The 15,123-nt window shown below is 50.7% G+C and overlaps 1 protein-coding gene across 4 annotated transcripts in view; it reads right to left on the bottom strand.

Annotated features, from left to right (window-relative positions):
* Nucleotides 1–15,123, bottom strand: part of CACNA2D2 (calcium voltage-gated channel auxiliary subunit alpha2delta 2) — a 570,874-nt gene that overhangs the window by 100,840 nt on the left and 454,911 nt on the right. The gene's annotated exons all lie outside the window — the stretch shown is intronic.

Raw genomic sequence — 15,123 nt, 5'->3', positions numbered from 1 at the left:
GGTCTCTCAAGCGGGTCTCTCCGGTCCCTCCAGCTCGTCCGGGTATTCACCTGCTGGCAGCTCCAGCTCCCACTCTGTGTCGGGCTCACGCTGGCCCGGGTTACAGCCTGGCCCCTCCAGGTCCTCTGGGTACTCAGCGGCTGGCAGTCCTGGTCGCCACAGGTCTTCCTCCCAGTCAGGTTCCTCCAGGCCCAGGGACTCCCCTGGGTTGGCAGCAGGATCTTGAGGGAACAGCCAGCGGCCTGTGTCTGTCTCCCTCCCTGGTGCTCTCTTCACTGGGCAAAGGGCCCTACCCTTTGTACTTCCTGTCCCACTCCTCCCCTTCCGGGACTGGCGTAAGCTTGGTCTGTCCCCGCCCACTCAGGCTGAGAGGGTGGCTCTTTACTCTCTGGTTCGGAGGGAAGCCACCCTGGCTCCTTACATACCCACCCCTCAAATCCAGCTCCCGACCTTCGGAGCTGGCGTCCTCCCCCTCTCTGAGGCGGGATAGGAAATCCACATTGGCATTGTCTCGTCCCGCCCAATGGTGAATCATGAAGGCATAGGGCTGCAGAGCTAGATACACCGCATCAGCCTGGCATTATTGTCCTTCATCTTATTAAGCCACTTCAGGGGTGCATGGTCCGTAACCAGTATAAAAGGGGCACCGAGGATGTAGTAGTGGAGAGCATCGACGGCCCACTTAACTGCTAGGGCCTCTTTCTCCACGACGGAGTAGTTCCATTCTCTGGGGAACAGTTTCCGGCTGAGGTAAACAATAGGGTGTTCCTCCCCATCCACCTCCTGTGAGAGGACTGCCCCAAGCCCTACACCTGAGGCATCAGTCTGAACGATGAAGTCACGATGAAAGTCAGGGCTGAAGAGTACTGAATCGCTACACAGCCGTTCTTTGATAGTTCGAAAGGCTGTCTTGCACTTGTCGGACCAATGCACCCGGCGGGGGCTGTTCTTGGTCAGGAGCTCCGTTAGCGGGGCTGTAACACTTGCAAAGTGGGGTACAAACCGCCGGTAATAACCAGCTAAGCCCAAGAATTGACGCACCTGCCTCTTCGTGGTCGGCGCCGGATATTCCTGGAGTTCTTGGACTTTCCTGATGAGGGGGCGGACCTGTCCCCGGCCCAAGGTGTACCCCAGGTAAGTAGTTTCCTCCCGCCTGATTCGGCATTTTTTTGGATTGGCCGTAAGCCCGGCTGCACGGAGGTCCCGGAGGACCGCCGCTACTTGGTTAAGATGTTCCTCCCAGTTATTGCCATAGATGACCACATCATCTAGGTAGGCCGCAGCGTACTTTGTGTGTGGTTGCAATACCCGGTCCATCAAACGCTGGAAGGTTACCGGGACCCATGTAGGCCTAAAGGCATCTGGGTGAAATGGTACAACCCTGAAGGGGTGGCAAACGGGGTCTTCTCCTTGGACCTGGGATCCAAGGGGATCTGCCAGTACCCCTTGGTGAGATCTAAAGTGGTGATATAACAGGCCTCCCCGAGCCGGTTGAGGAGCTCATCGAGTCGGGGCATCAGATAGGCGTCAAATTTTGAAATGGCGTTTACCCTCCAGAAGTCAATGCAAAACTGCTGGCTCCCATCCGGCTTTGGTATGAGGACAACGGGGCTCTGCCACTCACTCTGGGAGCGCTCAATAACACCCAGATCCAACATTGCCTGGACTTCCTCCTCTACGGCCTCCCGCATTCGCCTAGGCAATGGCCGGGTTGTCTCTCGGACCACCACCCTGGCTGCTCAGCTAAGGGACCCACCATTCAGGCCTTTCAGTACAAACGACACCACAAGGCAGCGAGAGAGATTCACGGAGCACTACTCAGTCACTACCGCAAACACACAACCCACAATGCTACACACACACACCCCATACACACTGCCACACCCACCCCACACTGCCACACACAAACCCCTGCTGCACACACTCCACCGCCACAGATGCACTGCAGTTCTGTAGACACAAACACCACACTGCCGTAGACACACCCACAACACTGCCAGATACACACACCTCTTTACAGCAGCCACACACCACACATCACACTGCCATACACAAACCACACACCATGCACGAACACAAGATGCTGCTGCAGACACACACACATTACACTGCTAAAGCCACATCATATTGCTGCGGCCGAAGACAGACATCACACTGCCATACACACACACCCCACTGCTGCAGGCACACAACACATACAGTGAGACTCGACACCCCCCAACAATGGAGAAACACAATATACCCCTGACAGGGTTCCCTCCCCACTCTGAACTCTAGGGTACAGATGTGGGGACCTGCATGAAAGACCCCCTAAGCTTATTTCTACCAGCTTAGGTTAAAAACTTCCCCAAGATACAAATTCTTCCTGGTCCTTGGAATGGTATCGCTGCCACCACCAAGTGAGTTAGACAAGGATTCAAGGAAAAGAACCACTTGGAGTTCCTGTTCCCCAAAATATCCCCCCAAACCCCTTCACCCCTTTTCCCAGGGGAGGCTTGAGAATAATATACCAACCAAATAGGTTAACAAGGTGAGCCCAGAGCAGCCCCCTGGGTTTTTAGGACACTAAAAACCAATCAGGTTCTTAAAAGCAGAACTTTATTATAAAGAAAAAGTAAAAAAGCACCTCTGTAAAATCAGGATGGAAGGTAACTTTACAGGGTAATCAGATTCAAAACACAGAGAATTCCCCTCTAGGCAAAAAGTTACCAAAAAACCCCAGGAATAAACCTCCCTCTTAGCCTAGGGAAAATTCACAAGCTAAAACGAAAGATAATATAACGCCTGTCCTTCCTATTACTTACAATTTGTAATCTTAGATGCTTAGTTGAGGTAGGGCATTAGTATTTAGTATTTTCCCTGCCCTGGTTCCTCGCTGTCCCAGAGAGAACATAAAGAAGCAAAAAACAAAAACCTTCCCCCACAGATTTGAAAGTATCTCCTCCCCTTATTGGTCCTTTTGGTCAGGTGCCAACCAGGTTATTTGAACATCTTAACCCTTTACAGGTAAAGGAGGGATTTTATGCTACCCTTAGCTGTATGTTTATGACAGGCCCCCCAAATCATAGACAGTGCTGGACAGCCTGCTCCACACTGGCTGTGATTTCTTCCTGGAGCTCTAGGAGAAAACAGAATTAATAAGACACATGCACCTCTAGATATACTACTGATTATATAAAAACTAACAATATTTTCCACATTTCAAGGACGATTTTAACCAGTTGATTCTGGGAAACTTTCAAGGGCGAGTGCATCAGTCACTTTGTTAGAAGCTCCTGAAATGTGTTGTATTTCAAAATCAAAATCTTGGAGAGCTAAACTCCACCGAAGAAGTTTTTTGTTATTGCCCAACATTCCCAGACACACATTCCACCCCACACATCACACACATCCAGGCAGTGATGTGGAAACACACACTGTCTGTGTATTGCAGAGGCAGGCACACCAACCCAGCTGCGGACACAGACACACACAGTTTCAGGCAGACTGATACACTCAGGGCTTGTCTACACTATCCGCCGGATCGGCAGGCAGTGATTGATCCAGCGGGGGTCGATTTATTGCATCTATCTAGTATAAACGGGATAAATCGACTGCTGAGTGCTCTCCCATCGACTAGTACTCCACCAGAACGAGAAGCATAAGCGAAGTCGATGGGAGAGCATCAGCTGTCGACTTACCACAGTGAAGACACCACGGTAAGTAGATCTAAGTACATCGACTTGAGCTACGCTATTTATGTAGCTGAAGTTGCGTATCTTAGATTTACTCCACACAGTAGTGTAGACAAGCCCTCAGGGCCCAGATTCCATGGGTGCTGAGCCCCCTGCAATACCCAATTACCAGTACACCAGTCGGAGCTGGGAGCTCTGCCCATCACTTGCACACCCCTAAATGTTCACTCACAGTTCACTTCAGCTGTTGCTTGGCTAGAATTTGGCTTCTCCTTGGGGCCTCCCTTCAGGCCTAAGCCTCCTTTCTCACGGCCCCTCAATGACAGAGGATCCATCCGCCAACTAATCAGCCAGCATCGTGGCGTCCCTCTCTCATACAGCAGGCCCTCAAGCCAGCTCCCATCAGCATTGCTCACTGGGTGTCCCATCTCCCTGGGAACACCCCACGGACCTGGCAGCTCAGGCGATGGTGCCCTCGATCCACTGAAGACGGGCACAGAGCGCTCCCTGTCCATGGTGGAGTGTGTGTGTGTGTTGTGGGGCGGGGGGGGTCTAGGGCTTAAATCATCCCCGGTTTTACAATGCTGGTGCCAAGTGCCAGCTGAATGAAGCCATCTCACCACAGATCACACTCAGGGTAAGAGGGCCCATCTCTCTGGGGTAGAGGGGGGCCTGAGCAACCCCTCTGCTGAGATGCCAGCAAGGGGGCCTACATGTGGTGTGAACACCTGCCCAACTCATTTTATGGAGGCCACCAATCAGCTGTCCGAAGGTCACAGCTTTTGGCCAGTGGGAAGCTTTCACCCTTCCCTTCACAGATATTATGAAGCATACAGCACGTGGCTATAAGCATAGGAATATTGTCAGCGGACAGGTCCAGCTTCCCATAGAGGCAGCGCCAGTGGGCTTTTAAATGGCCAAAAGCACACTCAACAGTCATTCTGCACTTGCTCACCCTGTTGTTGAACCACTCCTTGCTGCTGTCAAGTTGCTCCGTGTATGGCTTCATAAGCCACGGCATTAAGAGGTAGGTGGGGTCTCCCAGGATCACAGTGGGCATTTCTACTTCCCCTACAGTGATCTTCTGGTCTGGGAAGAAAGTCCCTGCTTGCAGCTTCATGAACAGGTCAGTGTTCCGAAAGATGCATGCATCATGCACCTTTCTGAATCAGCCTGTGTTAAGGTCTGTGAAACGCCCACGCTCCTCAACAAGCGCCTGGATAACCATTAAGAAATACTCCTTGCGATCAATATACTCAGTGGCTAGGTGGTCTGGTGCCAGAATGGAATATGTGTGCCATCTATCGCCCCTCCGTAGTTAGGGAAGCCATCCACGTCACACACGTTGCCTAGAGTCACGGTCTTTCGGAGCAGGACGATATTAATGGCCCTGCACACTTCCATCAACAGGAGTCCAACGGTCGACTTTCCCACTCCGAACTGGTTAGCAACCGATTGGTAGCAGTCTGGAGTAGCCAGCTTCCACAGTGTAATTCCCACGCGCTTCTCCAACGACGGGGCAGCTCTCATTCTCGTGTCCTTGCGCTGCAAGGCTGGAGCGAGCTCCTCACACAGTCCCATGAATGTGACTTTCCTCATCCAAAAGTTCTGCAGTCACTGCTCGTCATCCCAGACTTGCATGGCGATGTGATCCCACCACTCAGTGCTTGTTTCCTTAGCTCAAAAGCGGCGTTCCACTGTGGTCCCCACCTCCATGAATGCCACAAGCAATCTTGTGTCGTAGCTACTACACGTGGCCAGATCAGTGTCGCACCCCTCTTGCCTTTGTAGTTTAAGGAATAACTCCACTGCCACCCGTGATGTGTTGGTCAGAATGAGCAGCATATTGGTCAACAGTTCGGGATCCATTCCTGCAGCCCGAAGAGGCAGGATGTATAGTACTCAAACCGTTGAAAGATGGCGCCAAATGTGGACGGAAGCAAAGGGATTGCTGGGATGCGAAGCAATGCATCATGGGGCATTGGGACAGGACCCAGGCTGCTCCATGACCCCCTCCACCTTCCCACAACTCTTAGTGGCAGAAGAGAAAGAGGTGCTCTGTGGGATAACTGCCCAGAGTGCACCACTTTGTATACTGCTGCAAGTGCCACAAGTGTTGACACGCTATCACACAGGCAGCTGACAGTGTGAACGCACAACAGCGGTTTCCCTTCAACGCTCTCTGAGTGGCACTCTAACTCTCGCGATGTAACTCTGCTAGTGTAGTCATGCCCCCAGAAGCTGTGAATGTGTGACAGGGGATGTATCACTTGATGATTACCTGTTCTGTTCATTCCCTCTGGGGCACCTGGCATTGGCCACTGTCAGGAGACAGGATACTGGGCTGGATGGACCATTGGTCTGACCCAGTGTGGCTGTTCTTATGTCACCAGCCCATCTCTAGATGGCCTGCTCCTTCCTGCCATGTCTACACGCTGCTTGGCAAGGACCTGATCCTGCCCTGGTTGAAGTCAAAGGCAGCTTCATCATTGACTCGAACAGGATTTGGCCTGGTGTGAATTAGTGCTTAATTACTGTCAATTACTCACCATTACTGGGAATTACTTGTAAACGGACAGGCCTTGATTACTAAAGCGAGTGAGGGATGTTCGCTAATTGGAAATGATTACATTTTCTTTGGGGATGAGGCTGAGCTTTCTGCCTCACAAGCAGCTATGGGACCAGCCAGCCCCTTTGCTTTTGGCACTGTCCAGGGAACAGGAGATGTTTTCCAGCAGGTAAAAGAGCCCCCTCCTCTCTCCTGCTTTGCCTCTGAGCCCATGATTCCACATCCCAGACTGCATGTGTGCTAGCCAGGGGAGCGCAAGGGCCAGCACTTTGTTCTGGGTCCTGAGTCCTGCATTTGGGGGCAAGGCATGGGAGGGGGAGTTTAGGGGTTTCTTTTCCTGAACCAAGCCGGGGGGAGCTGTGACGGGTCAGCCACAGCTGGGGGACAGCAGGTAACCCCTCCCCCTGTCCCCATAACCCCGAGGAGCAACAAAGAATGTTGTACTGAGTCCCGGAGGGGGGAAAAGGGACAGGACACTGACTTTTAGGGCTGTCCCCTCCATCCTCTGCTATGTATCTTGGTGCCACCAGGGCGGCACTAGCCCTAACTGGCATGGCAAGAACAAGTGCTGTTGCCCCCTGTGAGACAGCGAGTCTGTGTGGATTGTTCGTGATTCCTGCCACTGACATCCAACCCAAGGGAAGATGGAAGCTCTCAGGATCCCTGAATGTCGATATTCCCTGTCACTTGCAAACAGTGCAGATCAGGCTTAGGAGAAAAGGAAGCCCAGAGCTGCAGTGACATTCCCATTCATCGCAGAGATCCGAGCCGGCAGCAAGTCCCATCTTGCCCTGTGCCACCGACGCTCACAAAGGACCCATCCTCGCACTTACTCATGCTGCTGGGGAACAATCGCTCCAAGATGCACACACACACCAGGCCCTTCAGCTGGGCTGGCAGAGGACTTGACTGAGGCTGGGTTGAAATGCCCCCCATGCTAGCTCTGAACAGATCAACGCTGCAGCAAATACTCTGTTCTTCGGATTCACCTGAAATCCAGAGCCACGTACAGAGGGCCAGGGGGAAATACCCTGACACCATCTCCACTCAAACTTCAGTGTAGAGTGTGTGCCGTGGACGGGGCCTGGGACAAAAGGGGGCTTGTTGGGGGTCTCTCCTGCTCCAGTGATTCTGAGATGCTGCATAGCAACCTGAAGGCTGCCGTAAATCAGAGCCCCACCCAGAGTTGCTCTAATTTATACCAAGGGGCTGTTTCAGCCCCTGAAGCATCCCTGAATATGTATGGTGTAAGGTGGCTTGGATTCACCTTTGCCACTCTGCGCCTTCTAGAACTGAACCAACCCTCTGAGCCTTGGGGAAGCTGGGAGCTGGATCCCAGCTCTGCAACTCAAACCCATTTTAAACTGGGGGGCAGGGTTGCTCAAAACCCTAACTCCAAGGACCATGGTTTATGACTGGGACAAACGACCCAGCCTGCTGACACTGACCTCCACCACCGACCAGGAGCAGAGGATGACAAAGGATCTGTCCACTGTACCAGGCCCTGGCATGCCTCTGAAATGAGCTCTAAAACTGTGGGATCAATACAGAGTTTTATGGGCACCCAGTGGAGAGACTGTAAAACAAGGAGTGAGGGGACTGGAGAGCCCCATGCCCCTGGAAACATTACAGGTGTGGTGCAAACAGGAACGTATGCAAGGATGCAGGTGAAATAAACCACATTAGACTTTGGTGAGTTTCATGACTCTTCGGGGGAGCGCAGGGCATATTCTGGGCACCCATATGAATGGGTCTACCTGCCTCGGCCTTTAAAGCTGGACCCATTTCTCCATCTATAGCCCTATGCTCTGGTCCGTTAAGCCATGCTCCAGGCTCCCATGCGGGATGGCATAAAGAGGCTGAACTAAGATGCTTCTCCTAATGGATGGTGGCAGCACATTTATCTCTGGGCGCTGCGCTCGGCTTAATACTCAGGGCCCTGCAGGAAAAGTGTTTATTTAATAATGCCATTTATCAAGGCAGGGAGCAAGGGAGAGCTGCCCACTGACCGCGCTGCTGGGCAATCCAAATAGCTCTTGGCAGGAGCTGTGTGCTGGGCCCCTCACCCTGAGAAAGAAAGGGGGAGCTAAGGAGCTTGGCAAGCCAGAATTTCAGACCCTGAGCTACTATCACATGACCCTGCTGGAAGCACATTGTTGTTATGTGTATTACAGTAGGACCTATGGATCAGGCCCCTTTGTGCCAGGTGATGTACACTCTAAACAGACCGAAGGGCTTACACTGTAAATAGACTGGCAGAACTCAGCTCTCCTGACTCCTCACCAGTGCCCCACCCACTGGGCCATGCTGCTGAGGGATTAGCTCTTGGAATTAACTCCAGGGCCTGTCCAAACACCCCCCTCCTCCCATCCCAGGAGGACTCTCCCTGTGTATGTCTGCCCATCCTGTGCAGAGCTATCTCTCTGCAGGGGTGAAATCAGTCTTCAGCCCAGCTGCAACCTGTTTCTCTGCCTCCTTCACCCAACACTTCCCCCTACAATTTCCCACTGCTGCTCGCACAGTCCCAGCAAGGGGGGCTAGCAATGGTGGGCGTGCTCTCATATGGAAGGTGCTGGCAGCCACTGGTCTTTTGTCCACCAGGCTGTGTGCACCCGCTCTGAGCAGGGTCAGGCAGGGCTGTGATTACGGGGACCCAAACCTCTGGGCAAGGCAAGGGGAAAAGGGCTAGTGTAGACATAGCCAAAGGTCACCAAGGGTATGTCTACACAGCAAAGAAAACCTGCGGTACCGAGTTGCAGAGCCCAGGTCAGCTGACTTGGGCTTGTGACCCTTGGGGTGGGGGCTAAAAACAGCAGCATAGACGCTGGGGCTCCTAAATCTGGCTGGTGGTGGGCCTTGGAGCCCAGGCTCCGGCCCGAGCCCCAGGGTCTACACTGCTATCAGCCCGAGCCCAAGTCAGTTGACCCAGGCCCTGATGCTTCGTGCTGCAGGTCTTTTATTGCAGTGCAGACATACTCTCGGGGTCTGTTTTCAGTGCAGATCTAGCCCTGGCTCTTAGCTGGGTGTTGCTCTAATACTCTCTCCCCCAACCCCATCTGCACACAAACCCTCTCAGCCGAGTCTAGTGGTGTTTTGAACCCAGGCTAGCTGGCCTGCCTCGGCGTGGGGATGGAGGGTGAGGAAAGGGGTGGGGATTGAGGTTATAGCCCAGCTGCTGCTTCCACTCTGCAGTGAGGAAGCAGGCTAAACCATGCACTGAGAGTCCACCGGTGCCTTCACACAGTTCCCCCCGTCTGCCCAGGAGGACAGACCCGTGCTCTCACAGTTCACTGGGAGAAAGTCACAGAGACTCATGAGATGTGCCCCCAGAAGTCCCAGTGACAAACACGGGGCAGAACAGCACCAGTGTGGGACACAACAACTGGGGTGTGGTTTTCTGGGCGGCTGCTCACACCTGGGCAAGGCTAAGCCAAGGGCCGATCACCAGGGCTACCTCTGCAGTGAGAATGTCCCCCCAGACTGCAGAACCTGCCCCGGCTGTGGGTGGAGGGGGGATTCTCTCTCCTTGTGTAACAGCCTCCCTGTTTGTTCCTCCGGAACTGCCCATGTAGGGTGTACAGTTCTGCCAGGCCTCTCCCTGGAGGGCTCACAGCCGGCTCTCCCCACAAGATTTTGACTTTGGTTAGCGTTAGAAACAGAGACATTCTGAGGAGCAGGCACTTTCCATTCTCAAGCGCACAGGCCTGGGAGGTCAGTCCCAGCTCTGCAAAGCACTTCAGTCCGTATTTAGCTCTGAGTGTGCACTTAAAATCCCATTGACTTAAGCCCACGCTTAAGTGCTTTGCTGCTGCTGAGGAGAGAGAGGATTCATGCTGGTGCTAAGGAGGATTGTTCTCCAACAAGCTCCAGAAGAGAGCGCAAAATGAGGGCCTTAGCACAGTAACTGAATTCAAGCCAGCCAGACTCGGCTCCTTCCCTAATAACCCTGCACAGCCGCTGCAACTGAGGAAAGTTAATAATTAATGTGCAGGAATCAAAGACAATTAACCACAATGGTGGAGCCATTCATTTCCTGTCAAAGAGAGAGCCTGATAGGCGCTGGGGTGCGCGCTCCCACCGCTCTGTCCTATTTGTCAGTCTGGTGACAGGGCAAGGCTGGGCAGGATAGAATGCCTCTTGAAATCCTATGCACACCTGTGCAGTGTAGTGCCTTCCCTTAGAGGAAAGCATGCAAAACCCCTGTCCCTGCAGTCAGGAGCTGCTGGGGGCCTGATCCTGCATGTTTGCAGCATGCAGAACTCCCATTGACTTCAATGGGAGCTAGGCACCTGCTTTGGGCCCAACCCTGCATGCCCTCAGTGTGCAGAGCTCCTGCTGACTCCAACCTCTCTTTGACTCTCACGAAGCATTTGCCAGATGAGGCCCTGGTAAGATGCTGTTTCTGCTACAAGCCCGTTTTCAGCTGGGTTTACAGCCAGTCTCTGCAGGCAGTGCATTTTGCACACAGTCTTAAGGGGCAAATTATGATACAAACATATTGGTTTTGTAAAAACAAAGCGGGATGTGTAGAAATCACAGAAATGATATACAAAGCCCATGGAAAACAACCTCCCCTCCTCTGCGATTTCAATAGAAAAAAAACCCAAGGCATTCAAGATCTGAGTGTCATTTCAGCTGTCTGGTGATTGGCACCTGCATCAGCCTAGCCTAGGTGGCAGCGTCCACACAGCAAAGCCCTGCCCCTGTGACTGTGTGTCCTCGCTGTTCCTGCACTTCTCTGAACACATCCCATAGCTCATAGCTCAGATGCCCTAGGATTCTTCCCCAGTCAGCTGTGTCAATTGAGAGAGAACTTGTCTGTCTTTCAGGGGGAATTGTGGGAAGGCCCTGGAGGATTGCCAGCACTCATGTGATCTTGCCTGTGTCCTCACTGCAAAGTGGGCAGTTCCAGCAGTGCAGGCAAGCATGGTTTCAGAGTGCAAATAAGCATGTGCTTGAGGGGTTTGCTGTGGATGGCAGGAGGATTTGGGCAACAACACATGTAGGCGTATGGGCCAAGGCTACAGTGTAGACATATCCATAGTGATAGTCCCAACTCCTAAGAGTTTAGCATCCATAGACCAGCCAGTGAAAAGGATTATTAAGCCCAGTTTTAAAGATGGGGAATGGAGGCCCAGAGAGAGTAACTGACATACATCAGTCAGTGGCAGAGGGAGGAGATGAACTCAGAGTAATGTGGCACCTTTCTGAAGAATGAAATTTGCTCAGACTAAAGAAGCAAAGATGACTAAAGCAACAGGAAGAAGGTATTCCCCAGAGAAACCATGGCTCTTTCCTTCTGTGCAACAAATACAATCAGAAGGAAAGAAAGAAAAGTCTAAACAGTGTCTATTCGTGGCTTTGGGGCAGTAACTTCTCCAAGGGATTTCCAGTGTCTGCTAGGTGCTGGATGAATAATGTGTATTTACATGAGAGAAGAAATGGATCCTGAAATGTGACAGCTTCCAGCACTCCTTGTTCATGTCTAAACATGGATTTCGAGCAAATGCTGCATTCATGTTGCCACCCACAGGTTTCCAGGAGAGGGTTGTTTTTAATGTGACATGAACTAAACAAAGAGAACCCACCTGCTAAAAATATCCCCAGGAAAAAGGATGAATATATATATATATTACACACACAAAAACCTAGTTGTATGTAATTTCCCACCCCCAGACTCCTTGTCCCAGTCTACTCCCCGCACACTTGCCGCAGGTCTGGTTTTTGTCTCCTCCGCATTAGTGTCAGGCAGCTTCCTCCTGTCAGGCTGTTTGGGCCCAGCAGGGGTGTCACTGAGAGGGGTGTCATTCTGAGCTCTCAGTTCAGGTGCCCAAACTTGACATGGGCCTTAACTTATCTGACCTCTCAGTGTTCGTCTTCAAAGACTGTACAACACCTTCAAAAGATAAGCTGGGAGCTTAAATTCATAACTTTGGTAGATGCTAAAAATCATGGACCCAAAGACACTGGATTTATGGCTTATTACAACAAACTGTAAGTCACTAACCTTCACTTGTCCTACAAGTACAGAAGCTTAACTGCCCACTTCACCTTGAATGGTCACTTGCAACATGTGTCAACTCCTTATGCTTAACAATCTATTCCGCCTTTATTTATTTACCTGTGACACACTCTGAGAACCCTTCCCAGACCTAAAGAGCTCTGTGTAAGCTTGAACACTTGCCTCTTTCACAAAGTCATGTTGGTCCAATAAAAAATCTTACCACACCTACCCTGGTGATATGGCAGGTAAGTACTACGATAAGCAAGTATCATGGTCATAAAATATTTATCTCACACCATCATGAAATCTCTCTCGCTCTCTGTCGGCAGATTCTCAGGGGGTATAAATCATCAGAGTTCCATTGGATTCAATTAAGATATGACAATTTATACCCACTGAGGACCTGTCACCATGGTCATGATAGCGTGGCATAATAGTTTGTTCACTGTGAGGTGCAGAGACTCTCCATCACTTCCGATGGATCGACAGACAGATGATGGGAACACTTTGATCCCCTCATTCACCCCAATGAGGTATGAACTTGCAGAGCCAACTGAACCATTTAAATACTAAGGCAGCTATTCAGGAAAGCATGTAAACACATATTTAACTTTAAGCACATGCGTAAGGGCTTTCTTGAATCAGGGCCTAATATAATTAAGCACAAGGAATTTTTTCCTCCTTTAAAATCCCCATAGAAATTCAACAGAAAAAGAACAGTAAAGCAATGTTTCATGTAAAAACCTGGGTCTGACCCTGCAATCCCATCGCTTTGCCTGTGCAGTGTGTTGCCACTGACTCCAGCACATGCCAGGTGGGCGAAAGGGCCTATCTGCATGGATCTGACCGCAGGAACAGGGCCTTAGACCCAGACACGTCAGACAATGAAAGAGTTACAGCTCTCAGACCATTAACATGCCCACATTGCACCTAGTGTGGCAGATCCTCAGCTCTGGTGCGGCACTGCTTTATACAAAGGGATTTAGCACCTAACTACTAACTTTAGGTTCCTAAATTCCCTCGAGGATCTGCACCTTAGAGCTTTCATTTCCTGACTTAGGTGCTTTTAACTCCACCACCTTCACATTGCATCACCGTGCACGTGAACACCCTCACGCCTGTATCTCTCCTGCTGGCAGCTGAGAGAAACTTATCTATTCTGCAGCCAGCCCTGATGGGATGGGGCTTTCTCTGGCTCCAGATAAGCAGGGACCTGGAGTTTAAAGGACAGACTTTAATCAAGCTGCTACTGTTTATGCAAATGCTGGCTATTAAACCTTCCCCACCTCTGATATTTTTTCTCTTTGTTGCCCTTCCAGGACTTCTGCTTAGGATGCCCTCCTGCTGTGTCCTTCCAGGAGGTAAATACCTGTTTGGACAAGCAAGGGGCTAAAGACGACATGGGTAAAAACCGATAACATCAGTTGTCAGGCAAACAAAAGAAAAGAGTGGTCACCAGAGCACAGGCAGGCTTAGGCTGTTTAGCTAGGGATCAAAGCAGAATGTAGGGATGCAGAAAAACCTTTATATTTTCTGACAGGTTTCAGAGTAGCAGCCGTGTTAGTCTGTATTCGCAAAAAGAAAAGGAGTACTTGTGGCACCTTAGAGACTAACCAATTTATTTGAGTATAAGCTTTCGTGAGCTACAGCTCACTTCATTGGATGCATACTGTGGAAAATATAGAAGATGTTTTTATACACACAGACCATGAAAAAATGGGTGTTTATCACTATAAAAGGTTTTCTCTCCCCCCACCCCACTCTCCTGCTGGTAATAGCTTATCTAAAGTGATCACTCTCCTTACAATGTGTATGATAATCAAGGTGGGCCATTTCCAGCACAAATCCAGGGTTTAACAAGAACGTCTGAGGAACAGTGGGGGTGGGGGGGGAAGGGGGAGGAAAGGAATAAGCAAGGGGAAATAGGTTACTTTTTATAATGAATCAACCATTCCCAGTCTCTATTCAAGCCTAAGTTAATTGTATCCAATTTGCAAATTAATTCCAATTCAGCAGTCTCTCGTTGGAGTCTGTTTTCGAAGTTTTTTTGTTGAAGGATAGTCACTTTGAGATCAGAAATCGAGTGACCAGAGAGATTGAAGTGTTCTCCGACTGGTTTATGAATGACAGTATGCAGCCGATGAAGTGAGCTGTAGCTCACGAAAGCTTATGCTCAAATAAATTGGTTAGTCTCTAAGGTGCCACAAATACTCCTTTTCTTTATATTTTCTATTACCCCCTGCATCACAGGCAGCCGGTGCCATTTGGATAGTTAAAAGGAGCCCCGAATAAACAGGAAATCCCAGCACCCTGCATTTGTGGTGGAATAATTAGCCCTATAGAGCTAGCTCCTCTACCAGGGCTAATTGTAAATGATTCAATCACGCTTAACTTGATGTGTGGCTAAATTGATGCTTGCAGCTATCACTTAAACACAGTCTGTCATTGTGCCTCGTATTTCTCTCGCTGTCCTTCTGGCTCCAGCTTTCAAGAGTCATTCGTTTTTCTTCTTAAACGGGATCCCATGTAAGTGCTGCCTATGAACAAGCCCCACACTTACCATCTCCACTGGGGGAGAAAGGAAGGAAGATGATCAACCTGGTTGGTCTGTATCTAAGGATCTAGCTGCCTAACCCTCTGTCTTCCCCAGAGGCAGGCAGGAAGGAAGGGGAGGGGAGGAAAAGAGCCAAAAGCTGCAGCTCCGATGCCCCTGCCTGTGTTATTGTATCCATTTTCCAACACCAATGATGTGTGAAATGAAAATTGGACAGAGCTGGCTGCTCCCAGACCTGGAGTTTCATACAGCCTAGCTGCCTCCCTACAAGAGTGAGCGAGGGATGGAAGGAGAGGGGGAAGAGAAGATGCAGGCAAGAGGG

Source organism: Eretmochelys imbricata, chromosome 7 (genome assembly GCF_965152235.1).
Source record: "Eretmochelys imbricata isolate rEreImb1 chromosome 7, rEreImb1.hap1, whole genome shotgun sequence".
NCBI classification, from domain to species: domain Eukaryota; kingdom Metazoa; phylum Chordata; order Testudines; family Cheloniidae; genus Eretmochelys; species Eretmochelys imbricata.
Note: the sequence above shows the minus strand (reverse complement) of the source record. Positions and strands in the feature narration are given on the sequence as shown.